Source organism: Borostomias antarcticus, assembly GCF_949987555.1.
Source record: "Borostomias antarcticus genome assembly, chromosome: 13".
NCBI lineage: Eukaryota > Metazoa > Chordata > Actinopteri > Stomiiformes > Stomiidae > Borostomias > Borostomias antarcticus.
In genome coordinates, this window is record NC_140246.1 from 10,842,967 (window position 1) to 10,867,073 (window position 24,107).

At 43.2% G+C, this 24,107-nt stretch overlaps 1 protein-coding gene across 1 annotated transcript in view; it reads right to left on the reverse strand.

Moving 5' to 3' along the window:
• Nucleotides 1-22,192, reverse strand: part of osbpl8 (oxysterol binding protein-like 8) — a 77,535-nt gene extending 55,343 nt beyond the window's left edge. The window contains exons 1-2 of the mRNA XM_084447497.1: nt 21,905-22,192; nt 9,323-9,376 (exon numbers count right to left, since the gene is read on the reverse strand). The gene's annotated coding sequence lies outside the window, so the exon portion shown is untranslated. The remainder of the gene's footprint in view (nt 1-9,322; nt 9,377-21,904) is intronic.
• Nucleotides 22,193-24,107: the final 1,915 nt, after the last annotated feature.

Below are 24,107 nucleotides of genomic sequence, written 5' to 3' on the forward strand. Positions count from 1 at the left end.
TATATAGGGAATAGGGAGTGAGGGAACGAGGGAGCGATTCCGAACACAGCTAATGTATCACTTTTGCTTTTGGTGCGCATCAATGGTGCGCACTAACATATGTGAATACGCCGTAAGATCATGCTGCAAGATCTAGAATTGCATTTTCTGTTTTTTTCGCAAATATTATACATTTAAGTTCCCTGTTATAGGGGTCCGTGGTGGCGTAGTCTAGTGTTGGTGCAGCCAGATCCGAGTACGGCCAGATCTCAGAGGGAGAGGCCTATTGGGCCGCTACTCCTCGAGGGTGGTTAGTTTAATCTCAGCTTGAGGGTTCGTCACACAACAGCAGCCCTGTCTGGTGTCGGAATTACGGTTGCGAGCTGAGAGAGTCATGGAGTTGTCTCTCCCCTTTGTATTGCCGACTGGCCAGGCTGTGTGATGAATCCTCAACAGTTAGTAGGGGTATCTGGACACTAGGTCAGTCATAATGGGGTACTGTTTTTTCCTGGTGATGACTGACCCCCAGTGGTGACCCTGTGCACTTAGAAATAATTGGGTGAACCCTATAAAAGGGATTGGGGCGGTGCTAAGGAAAAAATCTTACTTGATTTAGTTTAGATTTCAAAGAACACGCTGAGTGGTTGGTCAAGCTGGTTTTAAACAAAGGCAATAGTTTTATTCTGTAACGATTCTGCAGAGTCGGACTCTAGCTCAGGAAGTGAATCCAGGCAGAGTGAGTCAGATGTGGATGAGGTTGATAGGTTATACAGTGAAAAAGGAAGTGACATAGTTTCAGGATGAAGAGGACAGGGAAGTGATGTCACACAGGAAGAATTTGTAGTTTTAACAGACTGATCTATGAGAACGAACTACAAAGTTAGAACAACATTCAAGTAGGAAAACAGAACACTTTGTTGAGACTTGAATTTCATTCACAACGAAGACCCACCTTGGGTCGAAACATTTTTTGTCCTCAAGTAATAAATATACCTTGGAGCAGCTGTCAGTGCAGACCTCAATTTTTTGCATTCTTCGTAACCATATTGTCTGGCACCAGCGGATGGTCGATGTGCTTAGCAACTCTACAACTTCTTCTCAGGGCAAATTGGCTACCAGGTGAAAATGGGATAAAATCCTAAAATAAATGTATAAAATAAAATAAAAATTTGTTGGAAAAAAAACCTGTTATGGGCTATAAAAAAGGGCAACATTTCCAAAATTCCTGAGGTTAACTTCCCACAGTAAATCTCCGGAAATGTTCCGCCCCTTTGCAACCCTACTAGCTACAGATGGCTCAACAAATAGTAAGGCTTGTAAATAGTAACAATCCATTAACTTTCTGGTATGAAGCTAGGGTCATATTTCCTAGTTCGCTCACACACACAGAAACTTAAAAGCCGCAGATTAAATTGGGTGATCCTGGAAACACATCAAAGGAACGATTAGTCCAACACAGTACACAGGCTTCAACAATAACAGAGAGAGAGAGAGAGAGAGAGACACACACACACACAGAGAGAGAGAGAGTAGTGTGTGTGTCTGTGGGGGGGGGGGGGGGGTAATAGATTTTTTATCTATTACTTCAATAGATAAAAAATGCATTTAGACAAGCAGAATGTTACAGCATGTTCAAGTAAGATGTTAAACCATATCTGTCTAAATATGATTTGATCTCCTAAAACTTGTCACCCAACGTATATCACATTACCGCAATCCATTTTCCGAAGTAAAGCTCACGTTAAGAGATATTTGCATTTTCGCGTTTTACTTACAGTTCAAAAGTTGAACATGATGGCTTCTAAACCTATTTTTAAATAGTTCCCTCGTTGCGCTGACAAACTCGCCCCGTTTTTAAATTAAAATAATTTTCAGTATAGGTTGGACGCAGGCTTACAGCAATCAGTTCAATGATTGCACATTGGTTCCTTAACAGTTAGGAATAAGACTGTGTCCAGGATTACATTATCTGTTGTTCACTAGCAGGGTTAGCCCCCTCTCCCTTCCGCTTCCTGCTAGTCCGTTGTCTTGTCTGCCCGCACTGTATTAAAGCTGTCGATAGTAGAGATGTAACGGTATGAAAATTTCACATCACGATTATGGTGACCAAAATGATCACGGTTATCAGTATTATCGTGGTATTGTTAAAATGTGCTGAAGATGTTGAAAAACTACCGATAGACACAAGTCATTTCACCAAGTTTCATATTGAAAACCACAAATGAAATTAGCAGCACTATGTACTTTTTCTTCTTTCTGCATAAACATTAAAATGAATCTTGGTGCACTTTGGTTGATGCTGAACAATATTTAGTGAGTATTTCAAAGCGCGGAAATCAAACACGGTGTTATCGTGATACCTTTATCGTGATCCCAACTGAATAAGAGAGAGGCAACCTGTTTTAATTATTTACAATAGACTCCTTTTCAGGTGGCGCTAACTCCCAAAAGCTGTCTATTAACAAATGCTTCTCTACAGATAAGCTGCAGCCACTCAAGATGATTGCAATTTTGTGTAATGTGAACATATTGAAATAGCTTTTAACCATGAGCTTTTAGCTGCCCCCCAACCAGACTGTCTTGGGACCCATCGTTAGTTTAAAAGGCCATCTAATCAGGGGAAAATTGCACCCAGAACAGTGAGAATGCCATACAGCTCTGAGGGAATGAGAGAGGGGACTGATATTGCTTGAAAGGTAAGGAACTAAGATTGTTAAACAGGAACTAGTGACAGGCTGGACTCCTGTAGCTTTACTGAAAGTGAAGCTATTTTTGTGAAGGAACATGGGAGGGGTTGACAGACGCTCAGTCACACAGTTGTACAGGCAGGAGCACTGAGAGACTTGCACAGACTAGCACACCCATGAACACCCTACAGACGCTTCACACAACCCTTCTGAACTAGCCTATTACCTACCATAGATAGATTAACTCTACCCTTCCTCAAAAGGCCTGGCATAGCTAGTTCTAGTGCTAAACCATGATGACTCCGCAAGCAACATCCTGATGAACCAGAATATATACTGTATAACAATGTGGGCTGGTCAAGGACAATGGGCTTAAACATTCAAGTGGCTGCTGTTCCAGAGCTCAACACCAAAATGGCCTTAACCTATGATAATTGCAAAAATAAAATGGGATTTGCTTGAATTTCTCCAGTAAACGTGTTTGAGGTTAGCTACTGTTCACTTTCTTTGGTTTGTTTCTTACATAAAGAGTTCCGCAAAGCAAAGCTCCATGTCTACAGTAAGGTGTGATTACTTTACCAAAACATTCTACTTTCCATTAGGAAGGAGCATGATGGCATACATTAGTACAGGTCCAAATCTTTAAACAAAAAACTGCTTTGTTTTTCTCTCACGTTTTTCCATTATTTTTCCATATTGCCACTAGTTTTAAACGGTGTGTGTTCCATGAATTGTTTAGCCATACCCTTGAAATAACCTTGCATTAGCAGCAACTTGGCATAGCAGCTTTTCTCCCTCCCTCCCTCCCTCCCTCCCTCTCCCGTTCTCTTTCTCACTCTATGCTGATCCATGCTGCCTGGCAACTAAGGGACGGTTTGATATTTATGGGAGGGGATCACTGGAGGAAAATAGGGGAGGGTCATGCTTTTTAAAATTTAATCCAAGGAAGGGTTACTGTTTTTTAATGCGTCCAGGGAAGGGTCATACAAATTTGAATCGATCATTATAAAATAGTTTCTTCAGCATTTCATAATTTAGCAAGCTATTCTGTATGACCCGGTGGCGCTCTGCTCGTGATGATGGGGTAGATTAGCAACGTGTGTGGAACCATAGACATTACTAACAGACACTGACATGCGCCTGTTCCTAGAAGGCTAGGAAATGAAATGCATTTCACTGTTGCTGGTTGATAAAGCTGCGTGCTTTCACTTCCTTCATTCGCTACTGACATTACAGTAACATGTATAACGTAATTGGTATAATAAGCAAAACTGGGGGGCAGATTTGAACCTTATTTCGAGTAACACCATATTAAAATTAATATTGCCTATTTGGTGGTGGAGGGTCAATCTTTTTTTTTCAATCACTCAGGGAGGAATTATATTTCGGTCAGAGGGAGGGTCATGCATTTTTATTTCCGAGCACTCTAAAGACCTCCAGTGACCCCCTCCCATAAATAGTGAATGGTCCCAAAGAACTATTCATCATTGCCAAAGACAGGACACGGGCAGGGAAACCGAGAATAGTGGCTTGGCAGTGGCACAGCGGTGGGGGGCAGGAGACACACTACAGGTACAAGTTCCTCAGATAAGCCTGTACCAGAATCAGCCTCAGAGAAGGGTCAACGGAGGTTACATGCACACACTCCGCATACCTACTAATTGGCAGCCTTCATTCCCTAGGGACACTATTTGAGATGAAAGTCAGGATAGAGTAAAAACAATGAACATACAGTACATCCACTTCCATTGTTTTCCATAAAAACAGGTTGTCCAATATGACTGATAAATAGTAATACAATACAGTAAGCCTATAGGTAATGTTATGGTTTTACTAAGTGAAATATACGTTAGTACCCCTGACCTAACCACGTGATTCAAGTAATTTCCCATGAGTATTTTGGTTTGAAAATTGATTACAGCAGGGCTGAGAATGTCAGGTCTCTCCATCTTTGACATCATTCCACTGGGTGTTCTGAGCTGTTTGCAGGCCCGTAGCCAACCTCGTGGAAGGGGGGGTTCGTTTTTTTATCAAAAAGCGGACCGTATCACATTTTTCCCGAAGATCCCGCCGCTCGGCAAGTTGTTGACGGGGGGGACGGGGGGACGGGTTCGTTCGATCCACCCGATCCCCCCCTGGCTACGGGCCTGGTTTGGGTACTGGACACTAATGATGGCAGCATCACATGACCTATTCGTTTCATGTGAGGAACGGACGTGAAAGGCAAGCAGGGATGTCAATCATTTGAGGCATATTGTCTAAAGTACAACCTTAAGAAGGACCAGGCTGTACAGAACAGCCTGACAAAGCAGGCATCCCTGTCTCTCCCCATCATCCTTATCATTACATTAGTCATTTAGCAGACACTTTTATCCAAAGTAACTTACAATAATTGCATTTAATGTAGGTAGTCAGTGTACTACTACTCACCAGAACTCACAAGTGCATTTTCTTTTTAAACAAGTGCAAGAGTAGCAAAATATAAATACAATAGGTGCTTAAGAGGAAGGATCCTGGTAGTACTTCTTGAAGAAGTGAGTTTTGACTCTTCTGTCCTGACGTTAGTGGGCAGTTCATTTCAACAATGTGGGACCAGGACCGAAGAGAGCCCTCACCGTGCCGATCGACTGCAGGGGCCCCAGAGTGACGGGGCAACCAATCGCAACCAATCGACATGGACATGTCTGTCACATTTAAGAAGGGACGTTCTGTGGGAGAACTTTGGGTGGTTGAACACCAGGCGAGCTGCAGCTTTCTGGACAAGCTCCACAGGTTTAATGGCTGATGCCGGGGCCTCAGCAAGGACGGAGTTGCAGTAGTCCAGACAGGAGATGACAAGAGCCTGGATGAGCACCTACGCCGTTTCATTAGTGAGGTAAGGGCGAATCCTCCTGATTAGTAGTGTAGGAATCTGCAAGAGCATGTAACGGCTGTGATCTGTGCCGAGAATGACTGATCGTCCAGGGTCACTCCCAGATTCATCGCAGTTGGAGTTGGCGTAACCACTGTGTTGTCACTGGTGATGGCCAGGTCGCGGTGCAGACAGCCCTTCTCTGGAAGGAACAGCAGCTCAGTCTTGTCCAATTTGAGCTTAAGGTGGTGTGTCACCATCCACTCGGAGATGTCAGCCAAGCCACAAAACTATGCGTGCCTCTACTTGTGTGTCAGAAGGGAGAAATGACAGGACCAGGTGGGTGTGCTCAGCATAGAAGTGGTAGAAGCCATGCAAGCGAATAACAGAACAAGAGCCAACGCTCTCTCCTCATTGGAAAACAATTGAAAAAGGGCACAGGCGCTCAGAAAAAGGCACTATGTGGACACGGCCATAGTGCAGGTGTACTGACTTCTGATGTCCTCATCTCAAAGACAAGTCATTATGAGAGAGAGACATGGTGGAAACAGCTGAAAGGTCACAGATTTACAGACAAAACTTGGTTCCCTTGGGCTCTTCCTGCACCCCTTTCAACAGAAAAGGGTGCTCGGAGAGCGCAGATCCGCTAATTGAAGTCTGTCGTCAGCATACATTTATTGGATGTTTAAGTGGAGTGGGCTTCTCTAGTTTAAAGAAGGACAAGAAGTTCCCCGACACCACCCGTCTCATCGAGTGCTGTGAAACTACTCTGAAGAAAGCACAAGATCTTGATTCGAGATGGGAGTCATACAGGCACTACTATGCCAACATTTGCAATGTGAAATACACTATACATTAAATACATGAAATATTGTTTCCTATCAAATCAATTGAATGTTATTTTCATCCACCTGAGTTTGTCTGTTGTTTCCTCTGATTAATGTAAGTGTTCCTACATTGAAATCCAACTTAAGACAAGCTATAATAAACACATTTGAAACTAGATGCTTGGTTTGAGCATGTCATTTTACATGGTACCACCGCTCCCTCTCACTAGATGCTTGGTTTGAGCATGGCATTCTACATTATATATTGACATTATAGACATCTTTGAATCATGGAATCAATACCACAACACAACCACAGTCATACCAAGCAGGGCCTGATCTGTCTCTCACATGTCCATGTCAGCGGGAGGAAGTAATATCAGTCCCCAAAGTTGTGCAACCAGCTCTGTTGTTGCAATGTTTAAAGCACATACCACCAGTCAGCGTTTCCCCTTTAACTGAACCCCTGGCAGGCCAAAATAGCAGACTTTTAAATCGCTAACGTTGTTAGCATTAAGTCAATTGAGTGGAACATACCGAGAATTAGCATTGCAGCTAGTGGAGTAGCTAACATGTGACATGTGACATGTGACATGTGACATCCAACATGTTAGCCACGAAGGTAAGAAATAAAGGTGTAATGCTAGCTAGCTTCTAGCCGGGGTCAGCTCTATGTTCCCACAGCCCAATGGTCCCACATTACAAAGACTTTTTTTTTTTCTTCAAAATTAGGCACAATGGTCCCACAGCCCATTGGTCCCACATTACTAAGACTTACTAAGGCTGTGGGACCATTGGGCTGTGGGACCATAGAGCTGTGGGACTATTGGGCTGTGGGACCATAGAGCTGTGGGACCATTGGGCTGTGGGACCATAGAGCTGTGGGAACATAGACACGCTCCCTTCTAGCCAGCTCTGATGCACTGTCGAGATCCATATCAAAAGTCCCTGACAAAACGCCTTGTCTTAGACAGTCCTGTGTGTAATGTTAGCTAGATAGCTAGTCTGTCTAACTAAAGATAGCATGCTTGCATGTGCTGGTATAAACAGGAAGGAGATTGTCTTCTCTGCTGTCTAGCTAGCTACCTAGCTAGAATCTAACACTGTGTCCTACTGTAGCTAGTTTGCTTGGTTGACTGCAGTGGATTGAGGTGGGCTGTTTTTATCCCCGCAAAAGGATTGTGGCCATGACGTTTTGCGAAGAAGCTTCATGAAAAGGTAGTAGTTGCTAGTCGGTTGAAAGTATAACTCCTATCACGACACCACTACACTCTCAATGTTAATGAAAAATAATATGTGGATCCGTCCCGTGATTCAGATCATCTGGTCTAAAATCGAATGGGTTCTAAGTTGGCCAATGCTACAGGATACACCCCTCTACTGAGTTTCATGAAAAACATTTCTCAAGGTCCACAGAGCTAGGTCAGGGGTGGATGAGATTTCCCATGGAGAAAAATCAATGTAGCGTCACTTTGGAAATGTCAGCCAGTCACAATCCTCTAGGCTAGATGGCAATGTAGCCTAGGGGTATGAAACACCATGCTCTGATGGGGAAAGTTATTCATCCATCCAAAATGCTACTGTTAAGGGTAATGTTATATCCGTGTACCATTTTGCTGGTGTGTTGGAGGGGGGCTTCTTTAAACACTCATGTAGGTCACAGTGTGTGGAATATTAATCACCTATGTAAACAGGACATGGGGTGGAGAGCAGTCTGAGACTAAGGGGAATTAAACACATCTTTTAGGTGTGTGTTCATGTTGCCTTGATGAAAGCCAGCTAGTCTAAAAACCTTGAAGTGCAAAGCAGAGATAACAAGCACCATAAAGAGAGACAGGGTGACACATGAGCTTACAGATCACCACTCCACAAGAAAACACACGCCGATAAACATATTAAAGACCTTGCCTACAGAATAATGACGGTAATGAAACATTTAATAACTAAATAGGCTGGGCTAAAACCATTTAATTTAGTTTCATTTACGAGAAAATGAGGGACCAACAGCCCTAGGCTTCTGTTTCCTCCCACCTCTCTGCTCTCCTTTGCAGAGGAGGATTCTGGGAGAGACTACTGATTAGGGATGCTCTGGCTTGCCTGGTGTCAAGGTGACTGTGCTGACCCAGAGCTTTCTAGACCACTCCCAGGCAACAGCAAACCCTCTCCTCTGACAACAGCTGTTTAAAGAGCTAGCGCAGTTAGCCCAACTGGCTAGGATAGATCTACCCCAGGTAGCTAGAGAGGGCATAGCCCATATGGCTAAATAGCTCAATACAGAGAGCATACTATACACTGAAGGCTGCTAGAGGGTTCTGTCATGACACATGACATCAACATTTCAAATACTAGATAACGCATTCTGCAGAGAGAAAAGCCCATACACAATGCAGGTGATGTTGAACAATGCATGCAATGTAGATGTAGCCATTGGCTTGTTTAACAGAAAACATACTTAGGGGACTTGGGAGAGGTGAGAGTGTGCCTTTTCTCCTTCGTTCCAATTGTCTCTCTCACACACTCACACACACACACACACACACACACACACACACACACACACACACACACACACACACACACACACACACACACACACACACACACACACACACACACACACACACACACACACACACACACACACACACACACTTCTTGACATTGAGAGGCCTTAGTGCTGTGTGCCATCTTTTCTGATCAGGCTTCTGTCTTAACGAAACAACAAAACCAAGCCCTCCCTCACTGTGCTGCCAACGAGCTGGCATACACTGCGATATTGCAACACGCAGACACACACACACGCCCAGACACACAAACACACACAGACGCTGTTCAGGCTGTGTCAAAAGCATGCACGCATACACAGACAAAAGCACATCGTCATGTTACACACACAGGCGGCGGTTATACACACGCACATTCACTGGCCAGTGACAGAACACACACGCGAGGCAAGCAGTGACAAATATAGGACCTACCTCACGCAGCTCTCACGGCAGAAAGCGGTCTCTCACGGCAACACCAGAGCCAGCCTTTACAGAGATAGATAGATAGAGAGAGAGAGGTTGAGAGGGATGACATCACAATGTTTTTCCCCTCCCCTTATGATATGGGACCACAAGACAGACGGCAGGAAGCATAACGTGTGCGTGTGTGTCTGTGGTGTGTGTGCGTGTCAGTGGTGTGTATGTGTGTACTGTACGTGTGTGTGTTTAATATTGTCTCTTAAAAATAAAAGACCAGAGAAAGCCTAGTCAGAGTGCTTCATTTTGAGACAATATTATTAAATTGAGACTAAATTAAATTTAAGTTCATCTTATCTCACAAGCACAAACAGGCACAAACAGGCACGCACACACACGCACACGAGCACGCACACACACACACACTATCTCACAGGGCTGGACAGCTAGGGGGCTTTTAGTAACATTAATTTCAGGGAAATCAGCCTGCCCAATCAAAATACAAAAGCTTGGACAGGTAGCATTCAACAGCTGCCGAACCAATCACATCGGCCGCACGGCCCAGATGAGGAAAAACATTGTCTCCAATGAATCTACAGTCCAAATATAATCCTGTGAAAGCAATGGAGGGAGAGATAGGGGGATGTTTCTCTCCCTCTCCTCCCCTTCTATTCCACCCTCCGTTGGCTGGGATAATTGTATCACATACTTCCATGGAGCTGGAAGCCCCCAGTGGCGCGGACCCACTCTGGGCCAGGTGGACGCTGCAGATAGGCACGGACCTAGGGCTGGAGAAACACATCTAAAGGAATGGCTAGCGACGCAGAATATCAAAAGGGCTCGAGTTGAGCACGAGATTTAGACCAATCAGGAGTCACCAATACTGTTGCACACCAGCACTAGAGGGCAGGCATGAGAAAAGCATGGCCGGCTTTAGACCTCACAGCTTAGATATTTACGCAGGAATCCTGGCAACCAGATGAACATTTTGAGATATATGTTTGTGGCCCCAGCTCAGTAGCCTTGTGGTTAGAGTGTCCGCCCTGAGATTGGGAGTTCGTTCCCCAGCCGAGTCATACCAAAGACTGTAAAAAATGGTACCCAATAGCTTCCAGCTTGGCACTCAAGGGTTAGATTGACATACTAGCATCATGTCCAGGGGGAGTACTTGTACATCAAGCTGCATCACAGCTTGCCTCACACGCTAAGGAATCAAGAGATAGGCTCCTGCCCTATGGGCCACTAGGCTTGGGAAACATTGGTTCTCAATGCTACTTACTTATGTTTGTATAGGGTAGAAGGAGTAGGAGTAGTGACAAGCTAGAAAACTGGTATGAATTTGCTGGTAGAATTTGCTGGTGTTTATGGTGTGCATTATATTTACAAAACAGGGAATATTTCAAAAACTACATTTGAATGTGAGAAAGCATATGTATAATATGAAAACGTACTGTAGGTACTGTGAAAATTGTTGAAGTAGGGTCAGTTTGCAAAATGTGTGGATATTTTCAAATCAACTGAACATTCCATCATTCATTTCAATGGGACAAAACTATGAATAAAAATAAGTGCAGCTGCTTCTATACCTGACGTGTGTCCATGTGTAGCATGAGATTAAACCAATCAAGAGTGGCCAATACCATTGCACACGAGCACTAGAGGGCAGTAGAGATTGCTCATAAACCTGAACAGCTTACTTGTTTGTTTTTTTCAAACTTTTTTTTTACAGTACGCCTAACATGCAGACACTCCAGTCCTGTGATGAAATGGTGTCATGTGAATAACGGGAGAGGTTCTAGCTTTACACTTTAGGGGGTCAAGAAAGACATATGACACATGGATAATGTGTGACCTCTACAACAGTATTCACCTCCTCTAAAGCAAACTGCTCTGCTCTGGTCATGTAGTGTAGAGCTGAGAGAACTGCAAACTGATGAGAGAACAATGTAGCATATGTAGCAGGAAAGAAATGCACACACATCCAAGAATGAAAATAGTCCCCATAGTGCCTTTAATGAGGCACACGGTGGCTCTTTTTATTGGTAATGGCCCACAGGGTCAGCCAATGAAAATCTTGCTCTTCTACAGTAATGAATACACACAAGTTTAGCCTGAAGAAAACACTGGCCTATAAAAGCACAGTCAGTTAGACACAAATCGTGAACATTTACTGTGCTCTTTCTTTTTCTTGGACATTTCAATTTTGCTGTGTGAGTCATGAAAATACTACTGAGTTCACCCTTGGGCAGTGCAGAAGCACTTTTTTAAATGTACAAAACCTACAGAATAAGTTCATCCAGGACTAAGCCTATCTATTGAACAAACCATGCATTCACTTCAACCATAGGCTTTAACTAGGCTACTTGTTATTTCTGGTTTTGATTCTCCAATGGGTACTTGGCTTATTCATTGCAAACTCAAAAAACTTCACTCCCAAACTCAAAATCTCCTCCAGTGTTTTTGTTATCTGTCTACTCGTCTAAATCTGCCAATCCACAGAGAAAAAATACAGTACCTGGAAAGCCCTCTTACCAGCTCTGACTTTCTCAGCCTCATACCAATGTACTGGTTGAAAGCCTCATGGCCACTAGCTTGTAAAATTGCCTGCCTTGAGGGACCTTGTTCCAGCAGTAAGGCGGACTGGTTGGATTAGTGGGCTTGGTGAAGGCACAACCGAAACTAAAATAATGACCTGCAGCATAGCAAGTGACATAAGAGTGCACCCCCGGTGCACATCAGCGTCACTCTCCCTCTTCCTACCGTAGGCCGGGTCTTAGCCACATACGGACTAGCAAGATCAGCCTGATTCTACACCGTTCTTTTGGTGACACCCCCTCACAAAAGACATGCTACTTTCCATGATGCAACCCGAATGATTAGGGACAGAATGGCTGTTTTAATAAAAAGGCCATTTATTGCCAAATCCTAGGCAACTTGTGATCAAATTATAGACATTAGGCACGCATGTATGTGATGTGTGAAAGAAACCCTGTATTTCTTTCTATAGAAAAAACACCAGACAAATAGCTTATTATCCACTCCAACGTAACAAAATAAAGTCTGCTATATTTAAGTCAATCACTTCATTACACTTGAAATATAGGCCTACTCAGTCCAGGATAGTTAATCTGAAATTAACTACCGATTCCACCATCAACTGTCAGTTTACAGGCAAAAAGGCACTCCCAAGCACACATCATTCCTTCGGGAGACACTTGGCGGCATTTCCAATTTGAGAAGGCTTTTTCAAAGCTGCCAAAGCCAAAGTAGTAAAGAAGAAAATGTCTGCCCACTGTGCCCATTGTGTTAACTCCATTCACAAAGAAGCTGTGCACAAAAAGGTCCTTCGTCTCACCAATAAAGAAGTCAAACCGACGGAGGAATGCTAACATAACGCTGTTCATCCCAGTGACGGCTCCCCAGACAGAGATGGTGGGTCGGTACATCCTCCAGGCCGGTCCGATGATTCCTCAGTAACAGTCAAGCATCACCCATCCTTTTGTTCTAGCTTTCTCCTTTCTCACTGCCTTTTAGTAGTGCAGTAAGTCATTCTACAATGCTAGTGTGCTCCCCAGGGTTACACCCTTAGAGTTCACACCCAGTGTTGAGCTGTAATTGGCTCTGTATTGGCATTGCTGGCTGTGAATGTGTGAACCCACAACAACTGTTTTGGGTGGACAGGAAGCCCTGCCTTTTGTAAGGCTACCCAGACAGCAGAGAATGACACACATGCAGGAGAACGGGATTATTTTATGGTGAGGTGAGGCAAAGGTGCTGTGTCACAGAGTAAGCTGCTTCTAGACGGAAACACCTTACAGACTCCAGCTTGGTCACAATTGCATCTCCGGTGCTAAAGGCAGTCGGCATCTTTGGTCTTGGAAAAGCCCTCAATATTTGTGGTTCTGAGCAAGATGACAGCAGACCACTTACTTTAAAAATACATATAGAATAGACACTGAAGTAAGCCTGATCTCTCTCAAGGTAAATTCTGGCCAAGAACACAAAACAACAGCTTAAACTCACACAAAACAACATCTTAAACTCACAGCTAATCTGAGCTTTGTCCAACTAATTTAAATATATAAAATGCATTAACTAACACACTCTAAAGCTCAAGTTGCCACAGAAATGCGACTCTTACCAATACAGGCTAGCTTTAGAAGATACCAGGCTATCCCCAGTCTTCCAGTCCCAACGGGCACCTGTGTTTACAGTCAACCTAACCCTGGCTCAGTCCATTGTCCCCACATGCTTCAAGAAGCATGCTGCTCCTCACTGCTCAGCACACTAGACCCCCTACAATAAGCATACAGACTCAGATCAAACAGATCCACAGAGGAATGCACTCACATCCTCCACACTGCCATACCCGATCCAGCTTAGACAAGAGCAAGGGGAACATGTTGAGTTATGTGAGACTGTTGTTCTGTTCGTTGACTTCAGCTTTTAACACCATAACTCCCCCCAGGCTCCAGGTAGGTGGATCTTGGACTTGCTGTCGGATAGACCCCAAGTGGTGATGATAGACAGCCACACCTCATCCTCCCTCACCCTTAACACGGGAGCCCCCCTGGGCTGTGTTCTGTCTCCACTACTGTACTCCTTGTACACACACGACTGGGGGGGGGGAAGGGGGGGGGGCACTCCCCTAACTCAAGGACATCTACACTAGAACATTTCCTCAAAATTTCCCCCACGGGGATTATTAAAGTGCATCTTATTTTATCTTATCTTAAGATGCAAGGCCAACAGGATCCTGAAAGACCCCAGCCACCCAGGAAATGGACTGTTCTCTCTGCTTCGATCAGGGAAGAGATACCGCACTCACATGGCGAGCACGGAGAGGCTCAGGAAGAGCTTCTTCCCACAAGCCATTTGGCACCTGAATGACTATCTAGAACATCTAGTGTACATAGAATATTTAGTGTACATAACATAAGCACATGCAAATTAGGGATTGGACGTACCGGTGTCACGGTGAACCGCGGTGAAACAGTACAACCGGTTACATTTTCATTTATCAAGATAGCCGTGCATAAAAACAATAATACAAATTAAAAAAAGATAACCGTGCATGACTAATCATACTAAATGCTGTCTGACTTTGAAAAACATGCTAAATGCTTTCTGACCCTCATCCCAGAGGAAAAGCCACACAGGTAGCAGCGCGTAGGCGGAGTTTTGACTTCAGGCAAAAACAACAACACAAAGTGAGATGTATTTTGGCAGAGAGAATGGCTGAGCCAGGCCCCCAGGATTCGAAATCTAAAGTGAAGCCCTATTTAACCGCGCCATCTTGGCAAATTTGTAGTCATTTGACTATTTCCGGTGCCTTTTGTACTTGCGTAGGCCAGAAAAGCACAACTGCGCGTGTCCACGAACAGGTTCACGTTTATGTGAAATGTAGACGCACGTTCTAAATGTAGACGCACGCACTCTCCCCGCTTTGAGTTGGCAATGAAAACCGGCTTGTATATTAACCTGTTTTTGTCAAATATATCCATTGGAGACATAATTTTTTTTATCCAGGCATCTTAGTTTTAACAGGTTAATTATAGCTGAACATGTTTTGTTTGCTAGTAGATGGTATTCATTCCGTTCGCGATAACGTTATTGCAGCCAGGCTAAATTCCTCCAGGGAGCCAGTGACAGGCGAGTTGAAAAGCTTTACTCCCCGCCAGCAGGAGCTTTGGCCGCTGCTACCGCATCTCGGATAGCCCGCCCAACAATGCAAGTTGCAGTTAACATTCAGTTAAACTTTGACATTTGAATACCAAAATCTAATCCAATTAATCTAATGTAGTCCAACTGGACATTTTGGCCAAATATTGTTCTGTCAAGCCGTTCTTGAGATATCGTGTTCAGCAGGCCAAAAAGGTTTGAAATGAAATGAAATACACCTTTTGTGAGGTCAGTGACCCCTGACCTTTGGCCTCCACAATGCAATGTGTTAATCCATGTGTCCAACTGGACATTTTACCCAAATATGAACAAATTCCGTTAAGCCTTTCTTGAGATAGTGTTCATCAGGCCAAAAACACATTTTGTGAGGCAACAGTGACCTTGAGCTTTGACCTTTGACCACCAAAAGGTCCAACTGGACATTTTGGCCAAATATGAACACATTCTGTCAAGCCATTCCTGAGATATCGTGTTCACTAGGCCAAAAACGCCTTTTGGGAGGTCACAGTGACCCTTGACCTTTGACCCACATATACATTTAAGCAGTTCATCCTTGAGTTCCAGTGAACATTTGTACCAAAAGGGAAGAAATTCAGTCAACGCGTTCCCGAGATATTGCATTAACAAACATCGTACGGACGGACGGACAACCCGAAACCATAACGTCTCCGGCCAGGCTATCGCCTGGCGGAGGCATAAAAACAGTATTATCCGTCACATAGCCCTCCCAGAGGCATGTACATAGGACTAGTGCCCTTCTACCCCTCCCAGAGACACTGGGCTAGTGACCGTCCTTTTTACCCCCCAGTGAACTTACTTGGACACTGGACTTAATTTCTGTATATAGTTTTGTAATGTATGTCTTATGTTACTGTCTATAATGGCTGATTGAAAAAATGACACAAGTATGTTCAGTTGTGTTCATACATGACCACCTCTAATAAAAATCACTATCAGTTACACCACCAAAAAGCTTACTCTTCAATGGTGCAAGTGTGCTATATTTATGCAGAGAAGTGAGTTTAACCATTTCAACTCGATTACACCAGCAAAATGCATTAATGGGTGGAGCCCTGTGGTCTCTGAGAACCCTTTCTAGTTTCGTTAACAAGCAGAGCCACCGACAAGTGCAGCACCAGAATGTTTGCAAAGTAGCACTATCAGATGAGTTTGTGGGGATGCTGTTGCTCCCTAGATGCTAATAATGCTGTTACATAAGATACAAAAGGATAGAAAGCTAAGTAATAGTAAATGCATTGGAACAAATGTTCTGAAATGTTAACAGGATTGGCAGCGCATTAATACAAAACATCACCTGTGCGGTCACAGGTGTGTGGTTGCAGAGTATTTATACCACGGCTCCGAATGCGTCTTAGCCAACTGCAATGGGTGGTCAGAACTACCCGTTGTATAAATATGTTTATACAATGGCTTGTGTTAATACTATATTGCCCAAAACTATAGCCTACACTAGTAGGGACTGCATGCGTAATCAAACAACTCATGGTGTTTGATGCAAGTGCACTCGACGGGACAGTCTTGAGGCTGTAGACTACAGAGCCTGCCAGCAACCTCCGAAAGTCACCAGCTGTTATTTTGAAACTGACCACATATTGGGAATGTACATGGTTACTTTCTCGCCTGAAAAAATACACTAACAACAACAACAATTATTACTAATAAAATGTAGGTGGATGTACTACAAGTTACCAGTTGCTATGGAAATGGTATAACCATGAATTATCATTTTTTCAAAGCTAATATGAGCAATAGATGTATTTTGTTTTCAGAATGATGTTTTCTGTTGGAGGCTGTTGTATAAGCGGGCTAATGGCCGGGCTTCGCAGAGGTAAACAGCTGGGCTACGCCTCGGGTAATTCACATGCTCCGCATCGGTCATTAAAACAGCACAACGCCCGGCCTCTCGTTCATTATCCCTTACATAATGCAGATGACAGTATATCTCCCTCCAGGGAGACACTCATGCCTTATCTGTAAAAGACAGTATAACCCCCCCCACCCCCGGGTTTATTTATATCTATATTTATACTGTAGCATGTACATAATCCATCCATACCGGTATTTTTATATTGTGATTGGTATTTGTATTACATTGTGTGTATTTGTAATTATCTATAATCTTTAGAGCACATCAGAACCGGCAGCAACATTTCACTGTATATTGTACACTGTACTTTTACATGTGAAAAATAAACCTGAATCACAATCTGTTCTACCACAGGTCTGTGCCAAGTCCATTGATTGCGTACCGATGTCCAGCCGAGTCCTTTTGATTTGAGTATTGGCCACTCAGTGTGACCCTAGAATAATTAAGGGGAATATGCAGTACAGCACAATTCCCAGGGGGACTGTCACTTGGGTGCACAAATCTAATGAGGTCCTTTCATATCTGAAGCTTTGCAGCTCTGGAGGCGTCACGAGGGCGAGCGCTGAGGTTAATTGGCTGGGGCATGTTCTCTAAGGACTAGGCGTACCTCATCTACCTACAGTATGCTCACCTATAATGAATCCTATTCTGCACTGAACCTATTGTGCGCCTAATTGTCACTCGAAAATAACTGACATTTCATTAAGAGACTGGTGTTAAAGTTCCGTACTTCAGCTTTAAGCATAATGCAATTATTTGCTTTCAGTATGGGAGTTTGTGCAAAGCCAGTCATGCAAAATCATAATCCGCTCTGTCACAGTAGTAAAACTTTTTCTGCTGCAAGCCAGTTTCAGTTCAAGACCTTTTCAAACACAATACACACTCGTCTTGCCTTTAAGATAGCAGACAGGAAAGGAAACTTGAGATTACCATCGCACTTATCTGTTGTTTCTCTAGGAAGAAGCCTACGCAATAGCCAGTTACTCAAGCCAAAGCCCAAACAGACATCCCCTGCTGCGGTGCAGTCAGTTGCCATGACTATCTCCGTCCAGTGCCTTCACAGTAGGGGATAGGGTTGTTCTCATCACCCCCTTCACCTGTCAAGTCACAGCCAGGGAGCTCTGGCACCAAGGCTGAGTTTCAACCTAGACAGGATGCAATATCAACAACAGTGCACAGAGAGACCCAGGTTTAAATGTACCCTACATTTAGTGACCAAACAACACCATTGTTCAACGCAAAGATAATTAAAAACATGGAGGGTAATGTTAGGATTAAAGTGAAACAACATTATTGGTTAGCCTAATTATTGGAAATGTTGGGCAATTAAACTAGATAATGCTATCATATGGGTTTTAATATGGGAAGTGATTGCTGACAGTGGAAAAATGGTTGGTCAGCCTGGCTATCACTGTCCCACCGCAAAATTCAATGGATTAAGATGAATAGAACTTTAGCGCATTTCATTCTATCAGCCTATAACGGTGGTCATGTCAAAGATAAATTATCCAGAAGTTGAGGTCGTAACTAGGGCCTCCATCCATCATCGTGGAGTTTGGGGACTGCAAGGGACAGCAGACATGATGACAGTGTGACAATGTGATAGACAGGCGCTGAACACCCAAGCCACCAACTGCATCATGTATCGTGTTGTGTCCACAAATCCTCAATGAGGCCAACAACAGAGACACACTATAGGTTTGATTCTCTGTATGGTCTGCCTGGCCAACACCGTTCCTCTTAATCTCTATGGCCTGTCTGTCTATGTGTGCTGTGTACCCACAACCAAGATTGGCCAAGCGGATAAGAGACATGGTATCCATATCCATGGAGTAAGAGCAGCACCTTGGTATGCCACATAGATTAGAGTAAGGTAGAGTGTCAGGGTAGTAAATGACTCAACACAATTGATAAAATCTATTTTTTTATCAGCATCACATCTCTGACAATGCAACATTAAATCATTATAATAATGGCAAGGCCTGATTCACACTCTACACAAGCTACGCTGGTGCGGCTGTGAACGCGGGCTCCACGCTAATATCAAGCTACACTCTGAGGAATATAATCATTCCATCAGTGCAATCTGATTTAATCATCTGAAGATATTAGAATATCTGATATATGAAATCACACTCTAACCTCTACCTGGGTCTCGTATCAGCAACTCTTGGTGTCCATCTTAAGGCATTCTCGAGGCCTGCTTTTAGAAATAGCTACAGGCTAATGCATCCATTTATTAGCATGCATCCATGTATTAGCCTACTACAGTATGATACCAACATAGGCCTACAGGCATACAGCTAGCTACATTTTCAGCCTTTGGTGTATAACCAACCTCATTATATTTTCAAATGTAGGCCTTAAAGGATAAGGACACTGAATTTCATGTTTAGCCCTCTTACTGGCTTCCCTGGCATGTATTTGACTAGTACAGGTTAAAATATTCTGTTTTGTGCAGTACAGAGTTCTGTGTCAATAACGTTGGCGCGCGCACTCTGGCTCGTTGCTAGCTATAGGCACACTCGAAAAACTATAAAAAGTATGATATACGTGGACTTCAAGTTCAGGAATTACATGGTTTATGCTTACCCAGCTCTGAAGTCGTCCTGTAAACACCATAGGTCCTTTAGACTATGTAAACAGAAACTTGTAAACAGTACGAATTTCACCGAACCTACAACAGCCATCCTTTACGCTGTAAACCTCAGAGGTTTAATCCGAATTTCGCGTTATTGCCACAGAACTCTGTACTGCACAAAACAGAAATATTTTAAACTGTACTAGTCAGATACATGCCAGGGAAGCCAGGAATAGGGCTAAACATGAAATTCAGTGTCCTTATCCTTTAACCACTCTGTATTCTGGTTGGTTTGTTTTCTGGATTTAATGACACCCCTCTGAAATGTGGAGCTAGCCCCACATTGGCAATACGAGTTGATTTAATGAACATGGCTGACACCCTCATTTTGCCTGAGCATGAGCAATCGCACTCCCTAATGTAATTGTGGTGTCTGGAGACCTGCTCTACACGGCCAAATGTGTCCCATAAATAAACAACAACAAAAAAGCTATGCATTCAAATGACCCATACGTTAACAACTGAAAATGTAGGCTATGCTTGCTGAAATCAAATTAGTCAGTTATATTCTAAGTTGTTTTCTATCTGTGAGTCAACCATTAATCTCATACCCTGAGGAATGTGTCCTTGAAGCAATGTACCCACCACTATCTGCTTTTGACTGCTGCTGGACATTCAATCTGAAGGGATCTTCTGAGATTTTGCATTGACTCTGAATGCTGTATTGTCTCTCTCCATGCTGCACATAAAATAAAGACAGTTTTACACCATAAAACCACAAAGAGTGAAGACTGAGTTTTCTTCACACAACGACTTACTATCACTCACAAGGTCAAGGACCACCGTTATGCAATGAGCCATCAAAATAGTCACATTAGTTTACTGGAAAGATGAAGAACAACAACATTTCTGAGTGGTGTTGCAATAAAAAGTTTGATAGATAGTCTACTTGTATTCAAATTGAGCAATGTGGGTGCCATATCAGAGAGCAACAGTCCACCAACAGAGGTGCAAACAGATCACAGGTGAAAAAGGTGACAAACATGCAAACCCATACATACACAGATCAAACAAATGACCTACTTTGGATTAAAAACTGCTATTTTCAAGTCTGCACCCCTGACCAACAACAGGTTGGGGTTTAGGAAGGCCAAATGGAAACTACATTTGACAGGCAAAATGAAGTGCATACCTCAAAGGCCTGAGCCAATGACCCAATGGGCCTTGCTCGCATGAGGAAAGTTTCCTGCCTGGGAACCCTTCAGTTCGTTGAGATGCAAATATGCACTGAGAATGGAAAACATGGAAATGTGTGTTCAACAAAATCCAGGCCTAGCCACGATGAGCCTGCATATATGCACTGTAAGGTCTCAGCTGTATACTTAAGTGATCATTTAGTCTTTGAGAGGAAAATGTCTTAATTCAAATACAGTAGTACACTCATTTCAACTGTTAAAAATGGCACGGGACTGAAACGAACTGAGCTACTTCCTTTACACAATCAGTTTGACATGAGGCCCATTATAAAAAATAAAATAAAAAAGAGCAACAGAGCAAGTCTTTGTAGAACCGTGTCCCGTGGTAGTGTGGTGCTGCAGGCCCTTCACTTCAGAGAAAGTTACAGCATCAAAGATGCTACTAACTGTATGGCCTTCTCCACCGGGATCACCAGTGTAATTTGAGGCCATACAAAGAAGCATGTTTCCAAAATAAACACTGCATCCATAGTGTCCAACTTGAATCTGACAAGATTTATCAGAGAATGAAAACGGCGAATGGTGCTGAACTTTGCGGCGACAAGCAGCAGTAGTGTACCGTTCTACGATTTATCAACTGGTTAATCAGGGTTGAATCGTGAATTAATGTGGAGCTTATTATTAAACTGCAAAACATTGCATTTTTTAATTTTCAAATCAGATTTACATAAACAACAACGAAGGTGTTTGTCCCATACCAAAACGAAAAACTATAGCTATGGTAAAATCGCAGGAGACATTTGCAGCATGCTTCATATGTTACATAACCTGATCGACAGTATCTGACTCAGTGATGCAGCGCTATCTGAAGAATCTTGATTGAAGCAAATTGCCTTACACTGCAAGTACAGTCTGGATCTGTATGACTTGTCAATCAAAGACAGTCCCACTCAGTGTTCACACAGGACAGGTGGATGGATGGATAGATGGATGGATGGTTGGATGGATGGATGAATAGATGGCTGAATGGCTAACTGTTAGCTAGCTAACCTTACTATCGCCGGTTTTGTAGCATCTAAATGTATGACACTAACTATCTTAGATAGCTAACGTTAGCGGTGTAACACTGGAGATGTAACGTTAGCTAGCTAACGATAGCTAACCCAACTCCCTTGTCAATGTGTGTGTAGCGAGTGCTATAACTACCTAACGTTTGTTAGTGAAGTAAACGTATAGTTCAATACACCTACCTTCTTTGGTCAAATGCAGACTGGTCCCTCCTGGGTTAAATAGTTGCCTTTCACTTGCTGTTCAGCTAAGAGTGTTAACAGTATCGAAGAGAGGAAGAATAGCTAGGCGTTGAGCTGGATAGCTAGCTCCATCACACAGCAGCAGAGGCGTTAGTTCCCTAACGTCAACAATGTTAGACAGAAGCTCAACGAAAGTTAATATTAGAGCGAAATAAGTTAACAGGCTATTTACCTATTGATTTTTAACTGAATTTTAGCAAAGCTCCGAGTTCTAGCGCTGTAGTGCCTTTCTGCACATCCTCTCTCGATGATCGACTGCCACGCCTGGTACAGTACAGGTACCGATCTGTATAGATCAGCATTCGATTTTTTCAAGTGAAGAAGAAGGCGTCACGTGATTTATAGCTCTTTCATCGATTTCGTTCGTTATCTTCACAGCCGCAGTTTCGGTGAGACATGTATAAATAAAGGTTGAATTCTCTTTTTTCCCTACTGGGACGTGCAATCACTTCACTGCATGTGATCCAAAACGGAAGCAGTGAGTGTCTTTGCTAAGCTAACACCAAGCCCCCAGGATTCGAAATCTAAAGTGAAGCCCTATCGAACCGCGCCATCTTGGCTAGATTTGTAGTCTTTTGGCTATTTCCGGTGACTTTTGTACTTGCGCAGTTGAGCTTTTCTGGTCTTCCGGTGACTTTTGTACTTGCGCAGTTGAGCTTTTCTGTCCGACGCGCGTCCACGAAAAAGTTCACGTTTATGTGAAATGTAGACGCACGTTCCCGGCTCTCTCGGCTCTCCCCGCTTTGATTTAGCAATGAAAACCGGCTTGCATATTAACCTGTTTTTGTCAAATATATCCATTGGAGAAATTATTTTTTCATCCAGGCATCTTAGTTTTAACAGGTTAAATATAACTGAACATGTTTTGTTTGCTAGTAGATGGTATTCATTCCGTTCGCGATAACGTTATTGCAGCCAGGCTAAATTCCTCCAGGGAGCCAGTGACTGGCGAGTTGAAGAGCTTCACTCCCCGCCAGCAGGAGCTTTGGCCGCTGCTACCGCATCTCGGATAACCCGCTGAGTTCATGGCTGCTATTTCACATTCGCCCTTGATCAATCCCAATACCGATCCATGGTAGTAATGAATCAATCGTTCAGATCAGATCGGCAGTGCTGCATGCATGTTACAACATCATTGTTAGCTTTATTAACATAACCATAGCCTACATTTATCTCTCTAACGTTAGGCTATCCATCTTACACCAGTCGGCCATTCGATAGCTAGAAGCGGTCAACGCCAACGTTGACTGAAAACACCCAAACATGTCATTTATCCACTTTGGGAAATTACCTTTTTTTAAGAAACATCTTGCGGTCCCTTGAAGCAACAATCCGGAGTGGGTGAAGTTGCTTTGGCCTACACCTCCTCTGGATTGCAACTTCAACTGACAAAGCATTATTTTTTAATAAGAACAGCTCAAATAAATCAGTGTGTTATTTTTATGTGATGATGAACATACTGCTGTTGCTCTTTTTTTTGTTAGTTTAGTATACATAGGCTAAGTACATTTTTGTACCAAGACATATTTGTTGCCATCACATTGTTCATTTATTTCACTGTTCTTCCTCATCCCTTTCCCACCCCCTCCTCCTCTTCCTCTTCTCATCCTCCCCAGCCAAACCACTCAGTGGGTCTGTTCTGTGCTCTCATTTTACATATTGTGGATGTAGCTGTCCCAGTGTATGACACACATGTGCTCCATGGCCATGCGTCCCACATTATTGTTTTTTTTTTATTATATTTTTATTATCATCTGTTTTATTATTATAAATAAATACTTTAAAACTACCACTGAAGCTGTCTGTGCAAATTACAGTGTGCCTCCTCTTATCCTCACAGCTCAAGCCATTTTTAGGAGACCAGTTCACACCTCAACCAGACCTGCTGCTGTTTTGGACCTGCTTTAAGCCCTTTTTTGTGGTGTCTGTTTTCTGTGTGCACTGTCAAGTAAGCCAACCCACCTTCAATGCAGTGTAGCCTCCACACTTGAATGGTTACAGCAGTCTTGTCGTCTACAAGCAACAGTCTCTGGCTTTGCATGGCAATTTATGTAGTACCATCCGAGTTCTACAAATGCTGTACTTTTTTTGTACTGTAAGTAACCCCTCAATTATTCAATTTTACTGGGGAGCAGTGACCATA